Genomic DNA, 10680 nt, shown 5'->3' with positions numbered 1-10680 from the left:
GTTAAGATGGCCAAACAGACAGAAGGACTCGTTGAGTCCATAAGGGAACTCGACGAGTCGTATCGTGTTGTCCCGATTACAGTTAGTAGAACTTGACGAGTATGTTGAAGGACTCGACGAGTGGATGAGCCAAGTCGCGACTAAGCAGCCCGATAGAACTCGACGAGTCGGTGGGACGACTCGGCAAGTTGGATCGCGTTTTCAGGATTTTTGAGTTTTAGAACTCGGCGAGTTGAGAGGTTGACTCAACGAGTTGGTCAACCCATAATGTTGACTTTGACCAGAGCTTTGACCTTGACCAGGGGTAAAATGGTCATTTTACCCTATGAAGAGTTATCAGTTTTTGATTAAGTGTTATTATAGATTTATAGCCGGAGAGTCGCTGGGACAGCAGACAAGGATTCCTCACTCGAGCTTTCAGCAGTCATTCTTGCGAGGTGAGTTTCTCTCCGGTAGGAACGAGTCTAAGGCCACAATGCCGACCCGTTTAGTTGTTAGTAGTTCCGGACTACGGTCCGATGCCGGGGCGGTCCCGAGAAGAGTATATGTATGCTTGATGTCTTTGTGATCCATGCATGTTATGTGTTATGTGTTCCGGGGTAAGCTCGATGCCGGGTCAACCCCGATGCATGTTAGTTATATGTTATATGTTATGTGTTCCGGGCTTCGGTCCGATGCCGGGGGAAGCCCGATGTATGTTATATGCTTATGTTATGTGTATATGATATATGATATGTTATGTATGTGCCGGGGTAAGACCGATGTCGGGGCAACCCGATGCCGGGGTGAGCCCGATGCCAGACGTGGTCTAATGCCGGGGTGAGTCCGATGCCGAGCAGGAGTCCGATGCCGGGTAAGCCGATGTCGGGTTCGTCCCGATGCAGCTGGGCGGTGTCCCAAAGTTTATGTTATATGTTATATGTTATGTGTTTGGTATGTGGTAGTTTGGGGGAGCTCACTAAGCTTCGTGCTTGCAGTTTTCGGTTTGGTTTCAGGTACTTCAGCTTGGGAGATTTACTCTGATATTTGATATGAGATTTCGATATGTTGACATATATTATGATCTTTTGAGATACATGGTTTATGATTTTATACCGTGGTGATGATAATTATGGTTTTAATAATGATTTAATAACGAAATTTTTGGACCGTATTTTTGTGATGTTTCAGTGAAGTTTAGTTTTGTTCAATACACAAGTAAGGAAATCATTGAATATATTCTCTCAAATTTATAGGGTCACTCTCTAGTGAATTCCCATGGTGGATGCTCGTACTTTATGAACTTCACCGATGACTATTTAAGGAAGTTCTACTTGTATTTTCTTAAGACGGAGATAAAGTGTTTGGAGAGTTCAAGGAGTGGAAGACTATGATTGAAAAACAGACATGGAAACAAGTCAACACTATTGAATCTATATGCTCAAGCATCATTACTGAATGATATTTATAATAACATATGATCCTATAAGGTTGCACCTTAATCAACTTGGCACATACTGAATATTTATTATTAGGGAAAATAGTTTCTATCCAAAAATAATATGTCAAAATGACTTAACTAGCTATTATGTCATAATGTATGATATTATTAGTCATGAACATTTTTTTGGGCACATTGGATACCATTATACATACATTAAATGCTAGTTGTTTAATAAGATAAAAGCCAACACTCTTGCCTCTTTTTTGACCCATGTAGCCATAGATTTTAAGAAGCATGAGATATTGCTTGCCAACCTCCCTCTTACACATAGATTACTTGTAAGACACTATCTATTTGAATTAAATGTAAGTATGGGTTCATGGTATTTCATGTAAGTATAAATACATGTGTAAAGGCTTTCATTTTGTCACACTTTCCCTTAAGAAAAGGAGAAGAGTCGTACGTCTCTTATCTCCCTCCATCTTACTTTTACCGTTGAGGCTAGTTGCAAGTATTGGTGGTACTTTGTGTTTCTCCTTTAGTTCTTACTTGTATTAAGCACTTAAAGGTTTAAGAAACTCAAAATACAAGAAGGGATCTAACAATCCTTGTGCCTTACTCTTGGTGGTGGATACCACTAGAGAAGATCAAAATTCTTGTCTTTTTCCATCTACATTAACACCCTAATTCCGAGTGGGTTGAAAGACTAAAAATGTTGTTATTATAAAGAACCTTATGGTTGTTTTAATATCATTCTAACCTATGTAAAAGGATCATTGATGGTTTTGTTTTAAAATGGTTCAAAATAAACTAGTATTTATTTTACTAATGCTTCCATTTCCATTTTAACTCTCTATTTTAAGTATCAAAACCCACCAGTGGTATCAGAGCCGTATTTTATATGTTAGAATGATTTTATATGTTTGATGATCTTTGATTTTTTGAAAACAAGCATGAATTTATTTTGGCTAAGAAATGTCCATATTTGTTTTCTTTGGCAACTTGTTTAAAACTGATATTTTTATATAACTGTTTTTCCATGCATTTTGGTTATATAAAATTTGCCTAAGAAAAAATAAAGTGCTTTTTATTTAATATGTTGATGTTGTGTATAAACAAGACATTAGGACATTTGTGGTTTTTATTTATTTATTCATATGATGATGCAATAGATAAATAGATATTATTTCATAATTCATTTTTGTATGTAATTGTAACATCCTGTTTCGAGAAGTTTCTTATTTCGGGATTGTAGGAAATAAATGGATCAAGTAAATGCCTTGGGCTTCAAGGGAATAAGGTTTAGACACTATTTGATGATGATAAAACTGTTTATGCGATCCAAGCCCTTGGTTGTGTTTTGGAGTCAAAGGGTAAAACGGGAAAAGTGATGTTTCAAACTTCTTTTGTGAATTTAGGATTTAAGTTCAGAAGGTTTTAAGGAAAGGGAGAGCTTATAGGATTGTAGAGCTTCTCATTACCTTTCTATGGATATAAAGAACGTCAAAATCGGAGTTGGAACGAAGAAGTTATGACCATTTGAAGTTATGAGGATTATGGGCTAAGCCGAGTATGCTGGGCGTACAGGGAGTACGCTGGGCGTACAAGGCTCAAGCTTGATTGTGGAAGGCAACCACGAATGTTGGACGTATAAAAACCTGAGACAAACCCTAATTTTTAGGGTTTGGATCCTGTTTAAACACTTTATCTTTCTCTTATCATCAGTCTCCTTCCCTCTAAAGATACCCCACGAAACCCTAGCCATCTTTGGTGCATTCTTGAGCTATTGGTAGAGTTTTGGCCCTTTTTGGTGCATTATAAGAAGAAGAAACTTGGTGGTGGTGCATTGTTGGAGTTAGAGCCTCAAGATCCAGAGCTATCTTCTTCATTGCAAGCTTCTAGAGGTATAAAGTTTTTACCTTGATGGTTCCTTTGTTGAGATCTCATTTATGGATAGATTTAGGAGCTTTTGGTCCCATGACCTTGGTTCTTGGGAGTATGGGCTACTCCAGAACCTTAGAGTGACATTTCTTAGTAGATCTGAGGTCCTTGAAGCATAAAAATGTCATCTTGATGGGTTTTGATGAACCATGCAAGAGTTGGTGCCCATATTATGGACTTAGAAGGATAAAAATGGGTATTGGGTCCCATTAAGACATGCAAGGGAGTAAAATTTCCAACTTTATTTATTAAGACTTTATTTAGCAGTAGATATGAGGTTTGGGCGTTGTGGGCTTAATGGATTAAGTCATTTGGATTGAGAAATAGGGACTAACCAGTACGATGGGCGTACTCCAGAGTACGTTGCATGTATTGGGCTAAACATGCATACGTCGGGCGTAAGTCTGAGTACGCTGAGTGTACTAAGCAGCTGTTGACTTTCGTTGACTTTTGTGGACCTGTTGACTTTTGGTCAACTGTTGAGTGGCTTGGACTTTTTTTTGGGGGGGGGGGGAGGGGGGATGGTCTTTTTCCCATTCTTAGAATTGTTGAGTTGTTGGCTCGTTCGATGGGTATTAACTTAATTATTAATTAGGATAATGGTTTTGGTTTGATTAGTGTAACATCCAGGATTTATAAGGTATTAATTATATTTTTATAAGACTAACAAATTGAACTGGTTTGGGCTTGGACCATTGGATCCTTGTGATTGGGTTGAGAAGTACCGTATGCGAGGCGTACTATGCCATGTACGCTCAGCGTACTCATGAGATGAAGGCGCGGATGCCATGCACGTACGCCCAACGTAACAAAGGGTACGCGCATCGTACGCATACAGAATCTAAAACCCAAAAATTTAGGGTTTGATCCCTATATAAAGAACCTTATGCCCTTAGTCTAGCCTCCCTCTCATCCTTAGACAGCCACCACGAAAACCCTAACCCATATTTGTGTGTTCTTGTGATTTGGTAGCCATTTGAGAGAATTTTGGTGTTTTGGAAGAGAAAGAAGCTTGAAGAAGGAGCAAGGATTTGAAATGAGCTTGTAGATCCATAGGATTAGCACCATTTCTGACTCATTTGAGGTATCAAGCTTCAAACTTGACCATTGCATGCTTAATCGTAGTGTTGGGGTGTTTTAGGGGTTATTTTGACTCCATTGTTGGGGTTTCTTGTATCTTGATAGTTCCAGACCATAAGAGCTGTCCCTTTGAGCTCTTGGAAGCACTTAGAGTCATAAAAATCGGACCTTGATGGTTACACCACGACCATGCAAGTGTTTGTTGGTCACATAGTTTGTTTAAGGACTAAAATCATGTTTTGACCCCCATCCATACATGCAAGCACATAAAGTTTGTGACTTTATGGATTAGGATGTCTTAAAGGACCTGGATCTATGTTCTGGACGTGAGGACTTAATGGATTAAGTCACAAATGGAGCCCCAAGGAAGCTGGCCAGTACGTTGGGCGTACACCCTGGCACGCTACGCGTACCGGGTCAACTTCCCATTTATGTCAAGGCTAGCGTACGCTGGGCGTACGTGCCAGGTACGTCGCGCGTACGCATGCAGAGTGCCGAACTTTGGTTTTTGGGCCTGGATGGTTGGGCGTCGTGGCCCACTGTGGAGTAGAGTCTCTGGGCCTAGGACTGAGATTTAAAGTATTGGGCCTCTTGGGCCATAATGGGCCACTCGAAATTACTTTTTGGGCTAAGGATTTATTGGGCTTTCGATAAGTCCCATTTGAGGAGTTGGGCCCAATTTACAAAATTGGGCTATTGGTGGGACTTTAATGGGCCATTAGTGGGCTTGGAAAGATAAGATGGAATTGGGCTTTGGGTATGGTCCAAATTAGACCAGGAGATAAAATGGTCATTTTACCCTAAAGAAGTATTATGGATTTTGACTAAGTGTTGTTATGATAATGATAGTCGGGGAGTCTTCGGAGCAGCCGTTGGGGATTTCTTACCGTGAGATTCGACACTCAACTTTGCGAGGTGAGTTACCTTCCAGTTGAAGTGGGTCTAAGGCACCAAGGTCGACCCACTAGTAGGTGCTTATAGTAGGGATGATTGTCTTTGTGATAATTGTCTGGTATGCCACTATCTGTTATGCTTTATGTGCTAGTATGATATGATATTATGTGATAGTGGTAGGAGGGGTGAAATAGTCCCCGATTACCGGTTGAAAGAGACCGATGGGGTAGACAATACCCAGATATGCCTAGCAGTATGTATATGATATGTTATTATGTGGTAGTGGTAGGGGTGAAATAGTCCCTGTAACCGGTTGAGATAAACCGGAGGGTAGGTCGGGCACCTAGATATGCCTGACAGGGGTAGGTCGGACACCCCGGTATGTTTGACAGGGGTAGGTTGGGCACCCCGGTATGCCTAAGATGGGTAGGTTGAGCACCCAAGTATGCTCAGCAGGGTAGGTCGAGCACCCAAATATGCCTGACAAAATGTGTTTATGTGGTATGATGGGAAACTCACTAAGCTTCATGCTTACGGTTTTCAGTTTTGGTTTCAGGTAGTTCTTCTTCGAAAGGGAGGGGGACGGCATGACTGCAGTGCATCACACACACGATTTTCCGCACACGAGAATCTTGGGATTTATACGCTGACCATTATTTTCATATGATATGCTTTTGAGATGTTTGACTTATGGTTTTTCATGATATGAGATAACATTGATGATATTTTCAGTAATCTGTTTTATGAATTATTAAATTAAAAATGAAATTTTTGGTCTTGGATTTTGGAATGTTACAAGTTGGTATCAGAGCCTTGGTTTGAGGGATTCAGACACACCTTGGGGGGTGTCTGGACTCAAATCGAGAATTTGAAAAAGTTTTTACAAAAATAAATTTTCTAAAAATTAAAAGTAAAGGTTTTGAGAAAGAACAAGGAGTGTGATGCGTGCAATCGGCCGAGCTCAAGTAAGTTTTCCCCAAGATACCCATACATGTTGATATGATATATGATATGATTATGAGAACTGTACGCTAGATTAGGGCTGAGGATCTAGGAAGGATGCCTTATATACCTACTGTATGTGTATGAGAACTGCATGCTAGATTAGGGCTGAGGATATAGGAAGGATGCCTTATATGCCTACTGTATGTGTATGGGAATTGCATGCTAGATTAGGGCTAAGGATCTAGAAGATGCCTTATGTTCCTGCTATATGTGCTTATTGAATTACATGTTAGAACTGATTAGTCAGTGATATGATGGCCTGAATAGGATATGCTTGGTTTGGTTACTCAAAGCCCGAATGCGGCTTGCTTTGTGCTTTTAGGAGTTCTAGTTATCTTTAATTAACTAGTAAACGAATACGTTAAGTTACATATTACGAGGACTAAATAATTTCAGAAGGTTAGGTCTAGCCCTATTTCGCAGCTATTGTTGGAGTCCAACCGTTGTAGGGTAGGACCTCTCATTCGAAGAATTATCTGGTCTTAGTAATATGTAATGGTATTCACGAGCTAGTTAGGGAAGGATAGCAGGGACTTCTTATGCAGATGATGGTGGAGAGTGGGTCGGAGATTACCCTAGGGTAAGCCTTGGATGAGATTAGCATGGAGAGCAATAGTAGTAGAAGGGACTTGGTGAAGTCAAGGAAATCCTTGAGGAAAGTATAGATAGATGTGGAAGGTAGTATGTGCCCGTACTACTGAAAGCAGAGGATCCGTACTCGAGTCAAGGAGAGTTGAGATAGAACCAGGGAACTTGTAGTATGTGTGAGACCTCTCGAGGTTATGTATGACCCTGACGATTATGTGTTTTGTTTCAGATTGGTGGTGACACGTCACAGAGCAGGAGGTTCAGGGTCTGGGTCAGGATCAGGTTCAGGTCCGGGTTCAGGTTTCGAGCCAGTTGATGACGGATTGCACGAGTTCATTGCATCCGAGATTACAAGAGGCATCCTTGAGTCGACCCCGGTGATTTTCGGGTCGATCGACGATCAAGGAAGGTATCATTGAGATGATGGAGGATCTCCTCAGGGCATTCAGGAGCGACATGGAACTGGGCCAGTTAAGGAATCACACGCTCTCCTTCAAGGATTTCAGGGGATGTGGTGCGCCAGACTTTCACGGGGTGAAGGACCCCATTATGGCCAGGAGATGGATTGCAGACATCAAGTATGCACAGTTGATGAGCTTCTGTCCTGAGGGGTTGAACGTCAGGTATGCTGTGAAATGTTTGAGAGACGAAGCTAGAGACTGGTGGGAGGCAGTCAGTGACACGTTGGGAGCCCCAACCATTGATGTTATGACCTAGTCGGGCTTTGTGACCAGATTTAGGGCTGAGTTTGCGACAGTTGTGGAGATCCAACAGCTAGCCAGGGAGTTTCTTGATATGAAGCAGACTAATGAGTTGGTGGCGGAGATTACCGCCAAGTTCAGGGAGAGGGCCTTACTGGTGCCTCAGTACGCGGGTGATTAGGAGATGAAGAAAACCCGGTACCATGACATGTTGAGAGTTGACATTCGGAAACATGTCAGCTACTCGACATGCCCGACTTTGGATGACATGATAGCAAGGGCGAGGGAGAGGGAGATTGATATAGAGCACATCAGGAAGAGGAAGGCGGAGACTGGGCAGACGACTGGGGTTTCTGGAAAGAAACCCAAGGGATTCGAGTCGAGGTTGAAGGGCCACCAGGGTCAGAGCCGCCGTGGGAAATGCGGCAAGCCACACAAGGGAGTTTATAGAGCTGGGAGATCGGGCTGCTACAAGTGCGGAAAGACTGGGCACTTTGGCAAGGATTGTACTGCCCTTACCCCCACATTCCAGACATCATACCTGATTTTCTTTCATTGCAATCAGAAGGGACATAAAAAGGCTAACTGCCCAAGATTGGTACATGCAGCGCCAGTGGTGGCGCCAGATCCAACGACCCTACGGATCACAGATGGCCGACAGGGCAAGACAGATGCTCTAGTGGTGAGGAGCCGAGCCTTCCAACTGACCACCGAGTAGGCGCGTGCCACATCGGATGTGGTGACGGGTATGTTTCTTCTCCCTATCTTTATTTATATGTCAGTTATGATATTTATAATCTATGTGTTTTGTTAGGATCGTTCCATGTGAACAACATTCCAGTAAAGGTGTTACTTGACTCGGGGGCTACCCGATCATTCGTATCTCTTGCACTCAGCAAAAGATTTGCTAAGTCTTTAGGCATGTTGTATTGTCCTTTAGAGGTCGAGATTGCTGACTACCGCTCTGTCCGAGCGTCAGAGGTTTATAGAGATTGTGTCATGAGGATGTATGACGAGCGTTACCTTGTGGATTTAGTTCCCATTCCTTTGAGGGGGAACATGGTTATCATAGGCATGGACTGGCTGAGCCCTAATGGGATGGTGATTGAATGTGAGCAGTAGTTGGTTCGTGTTAGGACCCCAAGTGGGGGAGAGTTGGTGATTCAGGGCAAGAGGCCGCAGCGTGGGCCAACTTTGTGTTCAGCAGCGAGAGCTAAGCGCTACCTTCAGTAGGGTTGCGCATGTTATGTCGCCTATGTCATGGATACCCGGGAGGAGGGTAAGGTGACCATGAGCGATGTGCCAGTTGTGCGGGAGTACCCGGATGTGTTCCCAGAGGAGTTGCCTGGGATACCTCCGAAGAGACAGGTGGAGTTCCGGATTGACCTAGTTCCTGGTGCGGCACCGATAGCCAATGTACCATATCGGTTGGCTCCTCCCGAGATGCAGAAGTTATCTACACATCTGTAGGAGCTGTTAGACAAAGAATTTATCAGGACGAGCAGTTCGCCCTAGGGAGCCCTGATTCTATTTGTGAAGAAGAAGGATGGGTCCTATTGGATATGTATAGACTACCGGGAGCTGAATAAGGTAACAGTGAAGACCCGTTACCCACTACCGAGGATTGACGACCTCTTCGATCAGCTCCAGGGGGCATCTTGGTTTTCCAAGATCGATCTGTGTTCAGGCTATCACCAGATGAGAGTCAGAGATGAGGATGTATAGAAGACTGCTTTTCGGACTCGCTATGGTCATTACGAGTTCGTGGTGATGCCTTTCGGGATCACCAATGCTCCTGCCGCGTTCATGGACCTCATGAACCGCATATGCAGACCGATGCTGGATCGGTCTGTGGTAGTCTTTATTGATGACATCTTGGTTTACTCCAAGACGTAGTAGCAGCACGAGGAGCACTTGCGAGAGGTTTTGGATACCCTGAGGAGGGAGAGCTTGTACGCAAAGTTCTCCAAATGCGAGTTCTGGTTGCACGAGGTGCAGTTTCTGGGGCACCTTGTCAAACAAAACGGTATTATGGTCGACTCGGCCAAAGTGGAGGCCGTGATGAGATGGGAGGTTCCGAAGTCTCCATCTGAGATTCGGAGTTTCCTCGGTTTAGCAGGCTATTACCGAAGGTTCATTCAGGATTTCTCCAAGATAGTGGTACCCCTGACCCAGCTGTCGAATAAGGTTGTTGTTTTTCGCTGGGGGCCTGAGCACCAGGCAACGTTCGAGACTTTGAGGTAGAGGTTGTGCGAGGCGCCGATCTTAGCGCTGCCAGAGGGGGTTGATGACTTTGTAGTATACTGTGATGCGTCCATCTCAGTTTTGGGTGCAGTGTTGATGCAGAGGGGGCACGTCATCACCTACGCTTTGAGGCAGCTGAAGCCTCACGAGGCGAATTACCCGACGCACGACCTGGAGTTGGGGGCAGTTGTTTTTGCCCTCAAGATTTGCCGACACTACCTCTATGGGGTCTGTTGTACCATTTACACGGATCATAAGAGCCTGAGGTATCTGATGGATCAGCCAAATCTGAATATGAGACAACGGAGTTGGTTGGACGTGGTGAAGGATTACGACTATGAGATCCTTTATCACCCGGGAAAGGACAATGTTGTGGCCGATGCACATAGCCACAAGGCATTCGTAGCCCCGATCAGAGACATCTGCCAGAGGATGACAGTAGTGAATCCGCTTTTGGAGCAGATCCAGGAGGCCCAGCAAGAGGCTATGAAGGAGGAACACCGGAAGAGTGAGCGTATCGTGGGTCAGGTTTCCTCCTTCGAGTATGATAGTCACGAGCTGTTGACACTCCATTGTAGAGTGTGGGTTCCATATCGTGGAGGTGTGCACCGGGTTCTGATGGACGAGGCGTACAAATCCAGGTTTTCTATACATCCCGGGGCGACGGATATGTATAAAGATCTTCGTCCTGATTACTGGTGGCCCTGCATGAAGCAAGATGTAGCCTGATATGTGGAGAGGTGCTTGACCTGCAGGAAGGTCAAGGCTGAACATCATAGACCTCACGACATGACGCAGCCGTTG

Source organism: Lactuca virosa, chromosome 6, assembly GCF_052849685.1.
Source record: "Lactuca virosa cultivar CGN04683 chromosome 6, Lactuca_virosa_CGN04683_v6, whole genome shotgun sequence".
In the NCBI taxonomy this organism is placed as follows: domain Eukaryota; kingdom Viridiplantae; phylum Streptophyta; class Magnoliopsida; order Asterales; family Asteraceae; genus Lactuca; species Lactuca virosa.
Note: the sequence above shows the minus strand (reverse complement) of the source record.